This window comes from Drosophila grimshawi, unplaced genomic scaffold (assembly GCF_018153295.1).
Source record: "Drosophila grimshawi isolate 15287-2541.00 unplaced genomic scaffold, ASM1815329v1 contig_311, whole genome shotgun sequence".
Lineage (NCBI taxonomy): Eukaryota > Metazoa > Arthropoda > Insecta > Diptera > Drosophilidae > Drosophila > Drosophila grimshawi.
The window spans coordinates 26,509,180-26,526,125 of NW_025063098.1; the positions used below are offsets into that span (position 1 = coordinate 26,509,180).

The window sequence follows — 16,946 nt, forward strand, 5'->3', positions numbered from 1 at the left end:
CACTGAAAGCTTTGAGCAAAAGTGTTAAATTTCACTTAAATACTAAAACTTTTCATATTGCATGCGGCTCTCTTTTGGGATTTGCATTAATTTGATTCAACAATTTTATGGGATTATATACAGATGCAAATTTGCATATTTATGAGCTTAGCGTACGCGGTAAGTTGACCACAATTATTATATATACCACTTGGAAGGGGGCAGCAATTATTTGTCGCTTGCATCATTTGTACCGCTTTCCATTTCAAAGGACGTCCAAACGGAAGCGAACATATCCGGTTACCAGGTCGCCACAGCTGTAATCGATTACTTTCAGTGTGACAATGCAAAAAAAAGCAAAAACCAAAACAAAAAAATGGTCGCACTTCCGAACGCAAACAAAGAAAAACAAAAACAGCGAAAAAAAACCATCAGACATCAGGTTCCCGAGGAGCAGACAGCAACAAAAGTGCGTATAAATAAAATGCCCGGCCTTGCTTGCTGGCCAGGACGAACAACAACAACAACAACAACAACAATAGCAAGAAGCGATGGCAAACAATTTAATACGTTTAAGCGAATGTGTCAACAGGCCAAGCTGGCTTGAGCCTCGGGGCCATGAGCCACGGACCAAGGCCAAAAGCAGACGACGAATGGCCAAGCACTTTTGACACCGTGACAAGACTTGCGAGGTGAAGCGGCCGATCAACGGGGGAGGGGCTGTGTGGAGGCGCAGCTTGGAGCTGGAATTGATTCGATTACGCTGCGGGCACAATAATGAAGTGTCAAATGTTGTATTTATCTGCTGCGAAAACATTCGTGAATACACTCAGTGGGTGAGTGAGTGAGTGCGTGTAAAAAAAAAAAAACAGAAAAAAAAGAGAAGTAGGTAAGCAAAAGTGGTCGCCAAAATGGGAGGACATTGATTCTTACTCCACGAACATCTTCTCCCTTGATGTCACATTTCCGGAATTTCATTTGATTTCGCAAGCAGTTCCTGGCTCTTGCCTATTTTTGTGTGTGTGTGTTTTGTTTTCGCTTCGCTTGCCCCCTGCCCAATGGTAAATATAATTTCTTTTGTATCTGTGCCTCAGTGCGGCTGTCAGTTGTTGTCCTTGCTGCTGTTGCTCCTGCTGCTTCTGCTGCCCATGCTGCTTGCTTCTGACAATATTTTCGCAAGGATAAAGGCGTTGGCAGCACGTGCCTGTGCCCTGTCGCAGTCAGCTTGTCAATCGAATCCTTGATGCGGATAATAACGAAATAATGTTAGCTGAAGAAACTTATTTCTTATGGCATTTTCCTTTTGAAGTTCGTCTTAGAAGGGTTTCCGGCTAGCTATCTCTCTCCCTCTCCCTCTCACTCTCTTTCTCACTGGAACTCTCTGGGCTCCTTTCCGACACTCGACTGCTAATAACCCAAATGACTTTCTGTCACTTGGGCACTGATACACGTTAAATGTGTAGGAAGGAACAGCAGCAGCAGCAGCAGCAGCAGCAGCAGCAGACAAACGTGTCCTCATCCAACAGGGACTCACTAATTGGACTGCCGCACGAGGACCTCAGTGTCGGTCTTTTCTCCTCTGAATGAAAATTAAGGCGTATGTCGCAGACAGCTGTATCTACATGCCCTTAGTGGTGGCATTCGTGTCCATCTAGCCATATTTGTTCAATACAACAACTTTACTAAGACTAAATCGAATTACAAAAAGAATATAATTTTGGGTTTCCGCTTGACCTAAACATTTATTCGATATATTTCATATATATTTCATTTAATTCTTTTCTGCAAATGAAATATTTATTTTTGCTTATAGATTAATGCTACATATTGAAAGATCCTTCTCAAATTTTCTAAAAACGTACAAAATTTGAATGCAGTTTGAACTTTGAGTTCTTGATTAACTTTCTTTATACACGACATTTGCCAAAATAAATAGAAATTGCCTACGCAATTCACATTGCTGTTCAAAACCAGGCTTCAGGAACCTCAGAAAGGAATATCGTCTCTTGTGGTATGTGGTTGGTTTGTTGTACTTTATTGATGTATTGACGTAATTCACAAATCAAGTTTCCTTTACGTTTTTGAATTGGACTGGGTCCGGTTTGTGAACGTCGCTCTGGGGGAAAACTATTCAATTTTAATTTTCAATATGATTTCCAGACGGAGCTTGGGTTTTCTTTTTTTGGCGCTGGACGAGCTTTTTGTTTTTTGCGGTTTGATATTCAAAGTTTTTCCATTAAAGTTATTTGCAGAGAATAAGAAAAGTTTGGCTTACTCACTCACAAACACACACACACACACACACATCCACATTTGCAAATATTCAATTTGAGTAGAAAATTATCAAGCAAGCTCTTTTATTTTTGTGTATTTTTTTCTTTATTCAGTTCGGCAGTTACTCGGTTTGACTTGCCCGCTGACCTTCACGAAAAGTGGAAAAAGTGGGTTCCACCCACCAAAAGCTCAGGGCAGTGTAGAAATTGAAACATTTTTAAGCACGCAAAGTACATAAAATATGAAAATGGTTGCAATTGCAGTTGCAGCAAGCACGGCTGGGCTCAGTTGTGCTGCCGCTCTGCCACTGCCACTGCCACTGTGTGTGTGTGTGTGTGTGTGCCCCATTAAATGTGAAGGGAAAATGAATACGAAAACAACCTGGCTGAGCATTTGCCTTGCGGTGCACCTGGGAATGGGTTCGGGGAATGGACTTTGGATTCGACGCTGCAAGGTAACACAAAAATTTCATTAAACACCGCACCGAGTTGAGCAAAAAAAAAAAATAGAGAAAACAGAGCAAACAAAAAAATAGTTAAGCAGAAGGAGTAAGTAAAAGCATGGCAAACTTTAATCCACGCACATTTGCGAAAGACGCTCTCAATGCTGTCGGCGACCAAAATAACAGCCCGAAAAAGTATGCTATGAAAGAAAATATGGCTGAGAAAAAGTGCAGTGGAAGTTTATCTCGTGGCACTTGCAAAACCAACACGTAATTTTCTTTGAGTGGCCACTTATCTTGCTCTCTCGCTCTCACTCGCTACCTTTCGCTGTCTCCCTCTCGCACTCGCTTGATTATCTGCAGCTACTTCTTGACTAGTTGGCTTGGGCAATGGCCATGTACCAGACGGCTGCATAAATCTCCCATAATTCGAGTAGTCGAAGTCAAGCTCGGCTAGATAGCGGACACGGCATCAAGAATTAAAGCAGGCAGTCGGAGCAAGCAAGTCGAAAGACAGCTAAAATGAGCCACCAAATGCAGCGGAATCAAGGATTACCTATAGTGCACAGGTACACACACACACACACACACACACATTCACTTACACTCACAAAGCTGTGCATGCTTTCAAACTGGTTTTCGTGCCAGCGAAATTGAGTGAAAGCCAAAGTTTGTTGTTGCAACTGTACGTGTAGCAGCAGCAGCAGCAGCAGTAGCAGCAGTAAGCGACCAAACGATACCGCAACCGCCCACTAAAACCGACAATGCCACGCCCACGCCCATTTCCGCCACATGCTAAAACAATCTTAAAAGTTAGCGGGAAAACAATGTGATTGCAAGTGAAATATTCATGAGGTGTAGTACTTCAGACTTTAGACTCGCAACTTGCAACTTGCAACTTGCAGCTCGCAACTCGTAAACTGGCAACTGGCAACGGGCAACTTGCAACTTGGCGAGCCGTAGAAAACGCTATTGCAACTTAAAGGTGTTAGTGTGCTTACCATTGCCAAGTGCAGGGTAAAACTGAAGAGAATGCGCTTTAAAAAGCAAATCGCTAATTTTGCTGCTCGAGCGGCAACAACAACAACACGAACAACAGTTAAAAGCAAAATGCGCTCTCTGTTTAAATTGATAGTAAACTGACTTGTAACCAGAGCCCATAACACTCGCTCACATGTGGCCCATAAAATCTTAAGTTATGCCGAAAACTGTTGGCCAGCAGTAGCAGCAGCGGCGGCGGCGGCAACTGTTGGAAAATTCCTTTAACAACCTCGGCTGTGGTTGGAAAACACAGTGTTTTCAGTTCCTGCCCCCTTGTTCGGCTGCTGGTTCTCAAACAATGTGCAAACTTGCAAATCTGAAAATCAATACAAGTTTTTGGTTCGTGTGCGGGCTTCTTTTGCTTTGCACAAATTTAACAGTATGTTTTTTATGCATATGTATTTATTCATTGAGGCAAATCTCAAAATACATTAAAATAACTTTGTCGTTTGGAAATGTGGAAATCCATTATAGACAAAATCTAATTCTCTTTTAATTTTCATGAACTTTCGAAATGTACAAAAAACGAACGTTAAAAGTTAATAATGGGAAAATCTGGAAGCAAAAATGATGCAGAAAGCACAACTCTTATTTTTAATTTAAAATTCGTATTTTTAAGCACATTTTGCTTAAGCTTCTGCTGTTGTTCACTTTTATTAATATAGTTTTATTAACATCAATATTTGTGCTAGGCATAAATAAATAAGTTGTCAAAATAGATTGAACATATAAATAATTGATGTAAGAGTTATTTAATACAATTTTATATTTTAAAGTTTTAATGCACAAACATTACAAAAATAAATCCTAGCATAGAATTAATTAAATGTACAACTCACCAAGTAAACAATTCAATCCTTTAAAAAGGAAAATGATTCACAATTTAAAATCAGAAGCGGAACGAAAAAATGTCAATTTTCAATCGACTTCTCCATAACATATGCAGTAATATACATTTCAGCTTATATATATAGCATATATATATATATATATTATTTCTATTTATTTTTTTGTTTGTTTTGCTCGTGACTAGCGTTTTACATGTTACGCATACGCACTGATGAGCAGACCAAACAAGCTCCACTTACACACACCCCATACACATTCATATGGGAAACAAGGAAATGGCCAGACGACACACACTCACACACACTCACACACACTCACACACACAAACACACACGAGCATACACAAATGCAATGTGTCACCTTTATGGCGACAGGAAAATGAAATCACGTTGTCCCTCACGTGACAAATGTAATGATAGATGTGTGTATGGTTGTGTGTGTGTGTGTGTGTGTGTGTGTGTGTGTGTGTGTGAGTGTGTGTGTGCGTGTGTGCGTGTGTGTTTATGTCCGCCTGGAGTTGAGGTTGCTGTGCCTGGGCAACAGGCACGTTCCGGGACAGGCACTGTAGACGCTGTCGAGCAACGTCGACAACACGTAGCGAGATGCGCATTAAATTGTGAAAAATGGAAGTTGCTGCAAATCAAAAGCGTATTACAGCCCGCAGCCCCAAATAAGTGAGACGCCAAGTTTTTTGTTTCGTTCTGCTTTCGGCGTGTTTGCCTAGAAACGTGCTGTACAAATCAATGCCAATGCCGTTCGTAGATCTGCACCTCCTCCTCCTCTTTCACCTTCTCTATTATATATGGCATATGGCAGCCAAGTAGTAGCCCTTAACTGTCGCCAATTGATTGACTTTTGGGCAGTTGGTCACGCCCACTCAGCTGCCGAGCACATGAATATCTCAGAGCATATTTATTGACTTGTCGTCGCCGTGCGCCCTTTGACCCATTTCATATCGCTGTCAGGACATCTTGCTTTGGCCTCTGCATACAAACACACACACACACACATCTCGTTTCTCTCCTGGCCACGGCATTTGACTGCGTGCTCGTGCATTAGCCCAAAGGTTATGCTGGCTGACTTTGGGCGCGATACTTATGAACGCGGGCGCGATTTCCTGCTAACTGCCTGCCTCACTGAATGCCTGCTTGCCTCACGCCTACAACATTTTTCACACTCAATTGCCTGGCAACCTTTTGCACAGTATCACGCGTCACAGAGCCCCCTCACCACCCCTCCGCCCCACACACACACACAAAGAAAAAACAGCAACCAAAGCAACCCGCTGCCACCCAGAGTCAGCCAGCTACTTAGCGTATGTGTTGCATACAACACGGCAGCCAGTTCAAGTGCGCCCCTTTTTTTTCTGTATTTCGTGCCACATGAGTGTCCTATGTGTGCGTGTGTGAAGTGCTTTTAGGCAGCGAATTTAGTTTCCTTTTTGGCAGCCTTTTGTGCACTGTCTTGTGTATAAATTGTATTTTTTGTGTTGTATTTTGATTGTTGTTGCCGCATGTTCTTTTTTCTTCCCTTTTTTTGTTGGTTTTTTTTGTTTATTTTTTTGATGACATTTTTATTCACTGGGTACGTGTGGGTGCCTGCATATCAGATTAGCGCATATATCATGCATAATGGTTACCAAATGACGGCAATGATTTCAATTTTGCGATAAAAGCGAAAGCAAACACAAGCAAAGCACAAAACTGGGCCACACAATAACGCTTTAAATCTGAACTGTGCTGTGTTTTATATTTCACTTAAATGTACTTTTTGAGCAATTGCGTCATAAAAGTGAGCAAATTTCTTGTTGGGTTTCTGATGTTAGTTCCGCTGCATTATTAAGAGTTCACATTTTGTTTGCTACGTGCGACGGTGCGTATGAGTTATGTGCACACGTTTTACATTTGTGACTACAATTTCTGCAAGTCAGCCAACCAGTAAGAGAAAGAGATGGAGCGTTCGAAAGAGAGAAAGAGAAAGTAGAACAAAATGTCCAGTGATTGACAATAATTGAGTGTCGCCAGCATGCGGCATCAATCTGGGTGTCAGAATGGACACAAAAAGTGAAATTGAATTCGCTTAACAAAATGATAAAAATCTCGCTGATCACTTATGCAACAGACAATCAGAAATGGGATGTGCCAGACTGTAAAAATGAAAGAAAAATAAGCTTAATACGATATTATTGTCTCTTTTCCAACTCTCTGCTGCTGCTTAAATATTTGTGCGTGCCAAATGAAATTGTTGAGCAAGCGTCAAATGTAATTTACACAATTTGCCAGAGTAAACCAGGTTAAAAATTCAACTTCAAACTAATTTGCCAGGCCAAGAAAATTTTCTCACTCCCTCTCCCTCTCTCTCTCTCTCTCTCTCTCTGTCTCTTTCGCCATCATTCTGTCTCGTTTGCTGTGTGCAAGTCTGGGAAATTGCAAAATAAATGTTGTAGAAAAAATCCAGAAAAATTGTTGGCTACCAGGCAAGCAGAAATACTGGACTTGGACTCACACACTAACACACACAATTTTCCGGCTCGCGAAGGGTAGCGCAAAATGCGTATATGCAAATTTTCCGTAGCAGTCATGAAGTGGAAAAAATAGTTTGCACTTTTTTCTACACACACACGACTCGAAAGTGAACTCAAAAAAATAAAGCAAAGGAAAGGAATGGATGCAAGAGAGGGATATGGTAGAGGGCTGGGCAGACGAAATCCCCATTTGGTTGGCCTAGTTTTCAAAACGGCAAACTGCAGTGTCCAAAACATGTTGGGCCGAGGGCAAAAGCCATGCCATACAAATGACAGATATACGTGAAATTGCACAACAGAGGAGAGAGCAGCGTAAGATGGGTCTTGTGTTGCAGAGCAATGAAGTAGGGGAATTGCTTGCAGCATAGTGCGTTATGTGGCATGTTAATTAGACGACTTTGTGTGCAGTTGAATACCTTTTGGCGCACGTATAGATTGTAAATGGGTTAAGTCAAATACCAAGTGATTCATATGAGCCCGCATTCCACGTGCATTTAGCCACGCCCCACCCTTTCATGAAATATTACATTAACTGGCCTCTTGAGAGGGTGCATTGTGGCAACTGGAGTGCAACTGTAGCTTGAAAATGTCGTGAAAAACGCATAGGAAGCAAATAAATCAGATGGTATATTGAGTTATGTTTCAGCACACACACCCACTCAGATACAGGCACTCATTATAATGCCTTGTAGCGGATATCCTGAGTGTAGGCTCAGATGTCTCCTGATTTAATTAGAATTTGCATTGAATATATTTACAGATGTTGTAGAATTAATAAGCTACAGCCTTGTCTCTGAGCTAAACTCGTCATGGGAATTAATGGCAGAATCATTAAATGTATTAAACTAAAGATCGAAACGTTTTTTAAAATAAAAAAAAATTGAGTAATCATTGTGTCTTCAATTTTAGAAAATGGCATGTTAAATTTTAAATGTCTTCAACATTTCTTTTCATTTTGTTTTCAAATCAAGTAGAAAGCTAAAAAGAATTTAATTTCTCAAGAAATTAATCTAATTCATAACTAAGCTAAGCATGATGAAAGAAATCACGTAGAAAACACTACAAATTTTTCATATAACAACTCAACTTATTCTCTTTAATAAGACAAATTTATATCAACAGCACTATCCTTTGGCAGTTTTGAATTAATTTTCAATAAATATTCGTGCCTTTAGGCTTATTAGGACCAACAACCCTCATAACTTATGACCAACAGCTGAGCCAGTTCATTAAAATTTCTGTTTTCACAAATTAAATATAATTTGAGAGATACTTTAATTTAATCATCAATTAATAATGTGATAAACCTATTTCGTGTACACACCGAAAAATGTTCTAAAATGTAGATGAATAATTAAGCATTAAACGTTTACAGTCAAATATTTGATTCAGTCTGTTTTTTTAAATTATTTAATATGGTTCAAATGAAAACGAAAGTAGGGAAACTGAAAATAGAGAAAAACACATTCAAGTCGACATTCAACCCTTTTGCCTGAGGGACACGCATCCTGATTTGTGTCGCAGCTGCATTTTGCACACTTCATGGAGACACGAACAATTAAATACTTAAGGAGCGCCAGAAAAAAAGGTGAAATTTATGAAAAATGCGACAACAAGGACAAGGGAAAGCGTCTGAAAAAAAAATACACTCTAAATTGTGGAATTGTCATGCAAAGTCTGGGAGCTATTCAAGTGGCCAGGTAACTAAAACACCTGCTGACATTAAGCTGAAATTAACCTTGTAAAGCCACACCCCCACAAAAAAATAATAATAACAATAATTTGTAAGGATGTAACAGAATAGAGAGAGGTGTAAAAGAGAGATGCAGATATAGGGAGAAACTAGAAATGTGATTTGGGGATGTGGGCGATGAGATGAGATGAGATGCAAAGTGCGATAAGCAAACAGCCTTGGTGTTACATTTTAAGTGTTACAAGGACAACACAAGCACAGACATAGATACACACCCACACACACACTCGCATACACACACACACACACCACACACCGCTTAAAATGGTAATGTCTGCGACTGAGCCAGCGACAGAGATGAAAGCCGCAAAAACCCTGCGGCTGTCGCATGTTTCTCTCGCTGTGCCACCTATCTGTGTCTACATTGCTGTCTGTGTGCTTTTGGGTATGTATCAGTGTGTGTGTGTGCGTTGTAATTGTTTACTATTAAGTTAACGACAACCGCAGCAGCGGTAACAATCGACGGCGCTTAACTCTGCCACAGTTGCCATCGGTGTTGTCAACGCTCAACCGCTGAAAATATTGCCATAGACATTTCGAATGCTTGCCTTTGGCGCTAATACCCATATCCCCCACAAACACATATCACACACACATCACACACACATCACACACACACACACACACACAAATACACACACATCTCATTATAGTTGTCGTTGTAATCGTCGCTCAGGTGCATGACTTTGTGTGAGTTTATTGGTTATTTTAATTGATACCATTTGCAGTACATGCGATAAGCAAACAGCTATACAGCCATCAAAGTGCTTTTGACAGGCAGTCGCTGGATTTAATTAAGTGAGCGGCTTTTGCAGCAGTTCAATTAAATGTATGCCAACAAAAAAGAACTGGCTTTAAAATGACGATACACTCACGATACACTTACGGCACGTGTGCCGAGAATTAACATACTGCCAACCACGCAATGCAACATAAAGAACAACATCAACAACAACAGTTGCAACATTCATTGTTAACATATTTAATTTGGCACAACGCACCTTGCCCCAAAGGCCCAAACGGATCACATTCCTCAGCATCGAAAGCAAAAAAAAAAAAGGGTCAACATTTTGTGATGGCCGCCTTGGCACTGATTTCTTTCTATTAAAATTTTAGCTTACGACATGCCTATGCGTGATGCTGCCCCCACTCTCTGAAGGGTTTCAAACTGATAAAAATGTCAACACACAATTGATTCCCGCAACCCGCACGTCGGCACGAAAGAAAGAATACGCACTTTGTTCTCTGGACTTTCTCGCCCTCTCTCTCTCTCTCTCTCTCTCTCTCTCTGTCTCTGTCTTGGCCGGGGTCCTTAGCATAGGCAAAGGCAACACTCAGCAAAGTTGACATCACGTTTGTTGTTTGATTTTATTGAGCCACATTTTTTTGTTTCAGCATACGGCCTAACAGTTTTTCTCAAATGACCTGTAGAATTCTTGAGAGAGGGCATGAAAGTGTTGTGGAAATTTATGTACCAGAATTATAAGAAATTTCTCTTTCCAAAAGTTGCATCAATTTGTAAGCAGGATATTACATCGAGCCTTGTCTTAGATACTGCATTAGATAAACCAAACTAAATATTACAAAATCAACTAGTTAACAAATAATTTTGATTGAAAAAGTCTTCCTTTTTTACAACCTCTTATATTAAATTATAAGATATAAAACTTTAGTTTAACTTTAAGCTATGTATTCCAAACTAAATCTGATAAAAAATATAACAATGAAAAATAAAATAACTTGTCAATTGTTGAATATACTAGATATTTATAATAAATCAAACAACACTCAAGTCATTTATGTTTACAGTCTAAATGAGGGAAACTTTTCATTGTCGTGATACAAAAAATAATAAACAGCACAATAAATATATATATTATTTATTAAATATATTAACTTCATAAAAAATACAAATATAGGCAAATAAAATTATTTATTTATTTAAATTGCGCATAGAAGGTATCTGCCAGTTGGTCATGCCCAACATAAGCATAGTGACTTGTTATTTCGATTTTGATGGCCCTTTTCTACTATGTATGTATCCTATGGGGACGTTGTTGTTTAGATGACCCGGGCAATTGTTTACAGCTCTTGGGCTCATGATAGGACTAGTCGTAGTCGGATACATGCTTTGCATGAAATCACGTCGTCATCAGGCGGACATTACGAGTATGTCCATGGGATTAAAGAATCGAATTGGCACTTTGAATTTATCGTTCAGGCTGCCAGGAGTGTGATTTTTATTGATGCTTCAGCTTGCTTTTTAAGACCCACTCACACACACACACACACACACACTGCACTCTCTAAGGTTTTCATCTACTTACTAATACTTTTTATCAACTGTTAACTGTTAACTTTGTCGGCGCCTCTAAACTCAACTCAGCTTTGCTGCTGCTGCTGCTGATGCTGCTGCTGCTGCTCCGGAAATGTATGCAAATACATTTATTCAAGAAAATGCCAGAGCAACAGCAACAGCAAGAGCAACATTAGCATTAGCATTAGCAACAGCGTCTGCAGTTTTCATTATCTCGCTGTTGGGGCTTAAGACTTTATTTGCATAAGCCTTGAAAATAATATCAAATATTTTGCATTTAATTATCACATTTATGCAGACAGCTAAGCGATGCCATGCGGAGCTTTTTTGCTAAACTAAACACGCCCACAACAAGTGGACAGTAAAATTGCGAAAAGAAAAATAAATATATAAAATGAGAAACAGAAATTTTCTGAATAAAAGTTTATCTGTTTGCAGGTGCAAACCGGGCTGAACGGTTGCAGCAGCTGCCGTGCCGTGTCAGGTGGGCGTGGCAGCCGATGGCGTACTGCCAGCCAGCCTTAATTGCAACGTAATACGTGCGTAAGTTTGTATATTTTTAATGTCAATTAAGTTCCAGCTCTCAGACACTGAAGTTGTTCCAGTTCTTGTTGCTGTTGTCTTGTTGTTGCTGTGGTTGCTCTAGCTTGAATCTCTGTTATAGCTGTTATAGCTAGTTGTTGGCGGCTGTCGCTGTCGCAAGTTTTAAAGCAGATTCTCATTACGCGATTGTAAAAGTTTTAATGCTGTTCTTTTGTAAGTTGGCCTTGCTGCCGAGAAACAACTCCTACCCCATCCTCAATTCCAGCCACTCCCCGGCCATGACAGCTCATTGTTTTTCTTTGGCTGTTGCCTGTTGCCAGTCGATGATGTTCATGCTGTTGCCATTGTTGTTATTGTTGTTATTATTGTTGTTGTTATTATTGTTGTTGGTGTCTGATTTATGTGATAATTTCAGCTCGCGTCTGAGACTCATATGCGTTCTGGGTACCGGATGCGTTCAGGATATGAGCCACTTTTACAGCCATACTGCGTATTTGGTGTTGGTGTTGTTGTTGTTGCTGTTGCTGTTGCTTTTGCTGTTTATTTTGCGTGCGTCTTTTGCGAGTTGCAACTTATTTTTATGTTTGCGCTACATGGCAGGAAGTAATCATCTTGATGGCTGTTCAAAATTTATAGCGAATTTTGTCTCACACTCCACACAACAGTGTGGCTTTGTAATGAACTACATGATTTTAGCATTTAAGCAGATACAGCGCCCAGCCCAGCAAAAAAGCTTGTACAACAACAAGAAAAACAATTGCTGAGCAAATTCATTGCCGCCGGGTAGCGACACAACCAAATCGCAAACGAGGGCGTCGCACATTTGGCAAAGGCGTGACTTTTGCCTGAATCTCATTCATATTGTATGTATGTGTATGTGTATGTGTGTGTATGTGTGTGTGTGTATGCATGTGTGCCGCAGACAGCTTAACACGGCCTTAATGCTGTTTAACTCAACTGTCGCTAACGCGTTTAACCTGAGGTTAAATTTTCAATTTGCTTTTTTACATTTTGTCCAACAAAAACCCGTATAACAAAACCGAAGCAAACCACACCAACCTAACCGTATGCCATACTTGCACATACATACGAGAGCAATGCAAACCGTACGAAACCAAGCCAACCAGACAACAACGCTTTAATCTATACACATTCATCCACACACCAACACACACCAACACACACACGCACACATTGAGATGTGTCTCCGCTTGTTGGGAAGCGTGGGAGACTGGAGGAAGGGGTAGGGTGATTGGATACATGTGTATATACGTATTGTCTATGCATGCCTCTGTTTTGCTAAGCGCCTAAAGCTTTTTGTGTGCCACAGCAAATTACTTGCATGTTGCGGCTATACTCTAGCGTAGAGTTTCATAACTTTGTTAGCAAGTTTGCAACTGTTAAACTATAAGCGCCAGAAATTTGAATATACAATTTCGAATATATCCAACAAGCATCATTTTGTTCTCAACTTTTAGTAAATTGTGAGGATATGAATAATGTTTTGAACGGGTTAAAATCTACGAAGCAAAGATTCAAATTTATTTAAAATGTGCTTGAGTTGTGAGCAATACTGCTTAAGACTTTTCTTGGTTTGAAATTTAACTCATTTCTTAAAACTAGATTGTTTACTAATTGTATATGTTAAGTATTTAAATAGTATTATATCTAATTAATTATTCAAGTTTTTGAACTGATATCAATCTAATAAAATAAATAAATACAGAAATATATATTAAATATTTTCGTGAGGCAATAACATTTTCAAAACACCCGATAAAATATTTTAAATAATTTCATTCGAATAAAAATTTTAGGTAAAACTGTCAAAAAAAGTGTCTCAATAATTTACAGACTTTAAATTAGTCACTGTTGACATTGATGCGAGCTAAACTTTTTAAACGCCAAACATGTCAAATTAACTGGGAAATTTCCATAAGAATATGCTGGGTTCGGTGTGTTAAATAAACTGCTTCCAGCTTTTGTTTTCAATGTATTGCTTTAAGAGCCAAGACAAAAATATTCGTCTGAAAGCACGTATCTGAAGCTGGAGTCATGCACTTGACTTTGGCCAGCAAAAATTGAAAATTAAATTAATTCTATAGAATGTTATTAGGTTTCGACTAAGCGTCGACAATGGCTCTGGCTACAAGGACAACGCTCCGGCGTTTCAAACACTTGGTTTTGTTCCCGAAAAATTAAACAAAATTGCGGCATGAAAATTTTTTGAAAATTCACCCGGCACCCTTTAGCCCGGGCCATATGGCAAATATATGTTTGTGAGTCCATAATAATTTAATTTGTTGCCGAAAGTTGATGAAAAAGGAGGGCATATTTAAAGCATTTAATTTGGTTAAGCAAAGACATCCAGGAGATGCCAATTAATACCATCTTCCACCGGGTATACACTCAATAAACTGATTAAAACTCAAGCTGCACACATCTACCCGAAAACTCTACGATTCAACAATTTACGGCATCAGCCAAAATAGTTTTCGTTTTTTATGTTTAGCTCCATTTTTATTGCATACTTTTTAGCGCGCATGCAAATATTTCCGCTTCCGCCTGATGGCGATTAAGGGAGTGTGTGTGTGTGTGTGAATGACTGTGTAAGTGAATGCATGAGTGTGTTTAGCGGGGAAAAATCTGACAGCTGATAGTTTTTATTTGTATTTACTTTTTAGCAATAACGACCAGATAACGTTCATAAATTAAAGCACTTCGAAATAAATACGATAAATAAATTGCAAATATAATTTCAGCGTAATTCATAGAATTTCTTTCACTTTGGTCTGATTAAAGCGACTCAACAATGTTTAAGCTATTAAGCTGTTAAGCAACTCTCAAATACCTCACATTATTTGCGACATGTATTTATTTTTGTCACTTGTTTTATACGTCTGCTCCAACGGTGCTGCTGGCTACTGTTTTGGGCGCTGTTAAACACTGTTCTAGCGTTACGTTAAATGCTGCAAATGACACGAAGTCACGTGTTAGATTTTGGACTTTGGCGCTTGTTAGCGTTTGCCTGTTAGCTAATGCCTAAAACGTATTCGGTGTATGCTGCAAAGTGACATTTAAGTTCAGCCAAGATTTCATAAAACCAGACCGTCACCCAGACCCACAACAACTCCCCCCAACTCTCCTCTCCACACTGAGCGCCCACACACACACACACACAGGCATACCCACATATATGTGTGCAACAGCGGCCAATACAAAAGTCACTAAATCTCAAAAAGGAAAACCAATTACGACCATTACCACATATGGCAATTACAAGGAAACTTACCCTCCCTCCACACTCCGGCTACAACTTTCCTGCCCTGCTCTTGCTCTCTCCTCTGTACGCGTGCCAGAACAGCAAAGTCTCATTAGTTGCCGGCAAAGCGAATGACGAGGACGCAGGACAAAGGACGTGGCAGTCAACAAGCCGCAGAAAACCCAAGCCCAAGAGGCAAAGAACTGCTTCCATATGGGAGAATCGTATTGCTCTCTATATATATACGGATATGGATATGGATATGGGTGGCTGACAATGGTAATGACGCTTACTATTATGGCCAAGATGATGGCCAGCAGTTGCTGTTGCTGTTGCTGTTGTGGTGCTCTTACTGCTCATTTAATGGATGGCAGGTAGCCGGCTAGCCTGCAGCTGCACCTAATGGACCACCGCTTCCACCCTTTCATCCCGTTAAGCGAGCTTCCCTTCTTTACAGTCTGATGCTCAATTATTTTGAGGGACACTTTTATATTTTTCAGTGTACATATAACAGATATGATATGTAATGCAAATATAGAATGTGATATATTTTTATAGAGCTCCTCGTTTAATGCGTGGCAAAAATTGTTCCGTTTCAATTTGTAACGAGCCCAAAGAATAATTTATAAAAAATATGAATAAATTACAATAACAGCTGTCACATATTTTTTTCCTATACCCTGCAGCCATAAAAATAGTTGAAAATGGGTATGTTAAAAAACCAGGCAATAACTGGCAGATGCGTGTCCAAAAACTATTTTGTATACTTAGTCTGCCAAAAAAAGACGGAAACATGAAATGTATATGTGAATATATATATTTCACAATTGAAAATATTGCTTTACAATAAGTAATTTTTTTGGTTTGGCTATACAATAATTAAGCTCCTAGTTTGGCCAAACTCTGGCAATATGTATGTATCATGTTATTTGAATATGAATAAAAAGTAGTACAAAAAAATTACAGTGTTTTTCTGGCTGTTTAAAAATTCTAGCTGTTCTAAATTTACATACTGGGTATCTGCTCGATGAAATACGCATCTGAAATCGAATTTTCATTTATTTATTGGTGAGTGCATGTGCCATGAGCTTTTTCCAATTTTATTTTTGATCAGCCTGTGTGTGTAAGTTTTCTCCACTTTTGTGGAAATTTCATTTAGCGAATTGTTTGCTTGCTGCCGTAAATATGTGCTAGTAAAAAATTTAGTTGCGGCAAGGACATTCAATGGGCGTCATGTGTGCGTGTTTACAGGAGCAACATGAAAAATCAACATGCGACATACAAATTTCATGATATTTTATAGTTTATGCACACTGGGCGAGATGATCTATGTTCTGCACATTTACACATATATGCAAAATGTAATAATACACACCCATATATATATTCATATATATATATGTATATTTATATTTATATATTTGTGGTCCTTGTATTTCACCACATGCAAAAAGCCATTAACAATAACACAACAATGAGGGGAACTCCGCTCCACAAGGGACAGGCAGAGTGGGAGAGCGGGCGTCCAGGACGTTGTCTCATTAGCATATTGCGTGGCGGGCGCCTATTTGGCAATATCGATAAAGTTCGTTAAAAAAGATTGAAATGTGCGATTTGAGGCGATTTACTCAATGTGCCAACGACTGGAAGCAGCAGGAGTAGCAGCAACAGCAGCAGTGGGCGCATTTAGAAACAAGGGTTGCTGCCACGGCTGCTTCTGTACGTGTGGAGGCTGCTTTGACACTTGTCACCATTAAGCTAAGCTGTGTGTGTGTGTGTGTGTGTGTGCTGTGTGTATGCAGAGTGAATTTGACAATTTTTAGCTGGCTTTAAACTGCTGCCAGGCAGTTCCACAAACGTTCGTTGTCGCTGGCTTTTATGCTTTTTAAGTCAGTTTAAGATTTTTGCAGTCAAGTGACAGGCGAACAGCGAACGACGAACAAAAAATGGGGAGGGCACATG

At 39.6% G+C, this 16,946-nt stretch overlaps 1 protein-coding gene across 2 annotated transcripts in view; it reads right to left on the reverse strand.

Annotated features, from left to right (window-relative positions):
• The window catches only part of LOC6568638 (lachesin), a 77,147-nt gene that overhangs the window by 40,695 nt on the left and 19,506 nt on the right, over positions 1-16,946 (reverse strand). The window lies entirely within an intron of this gene.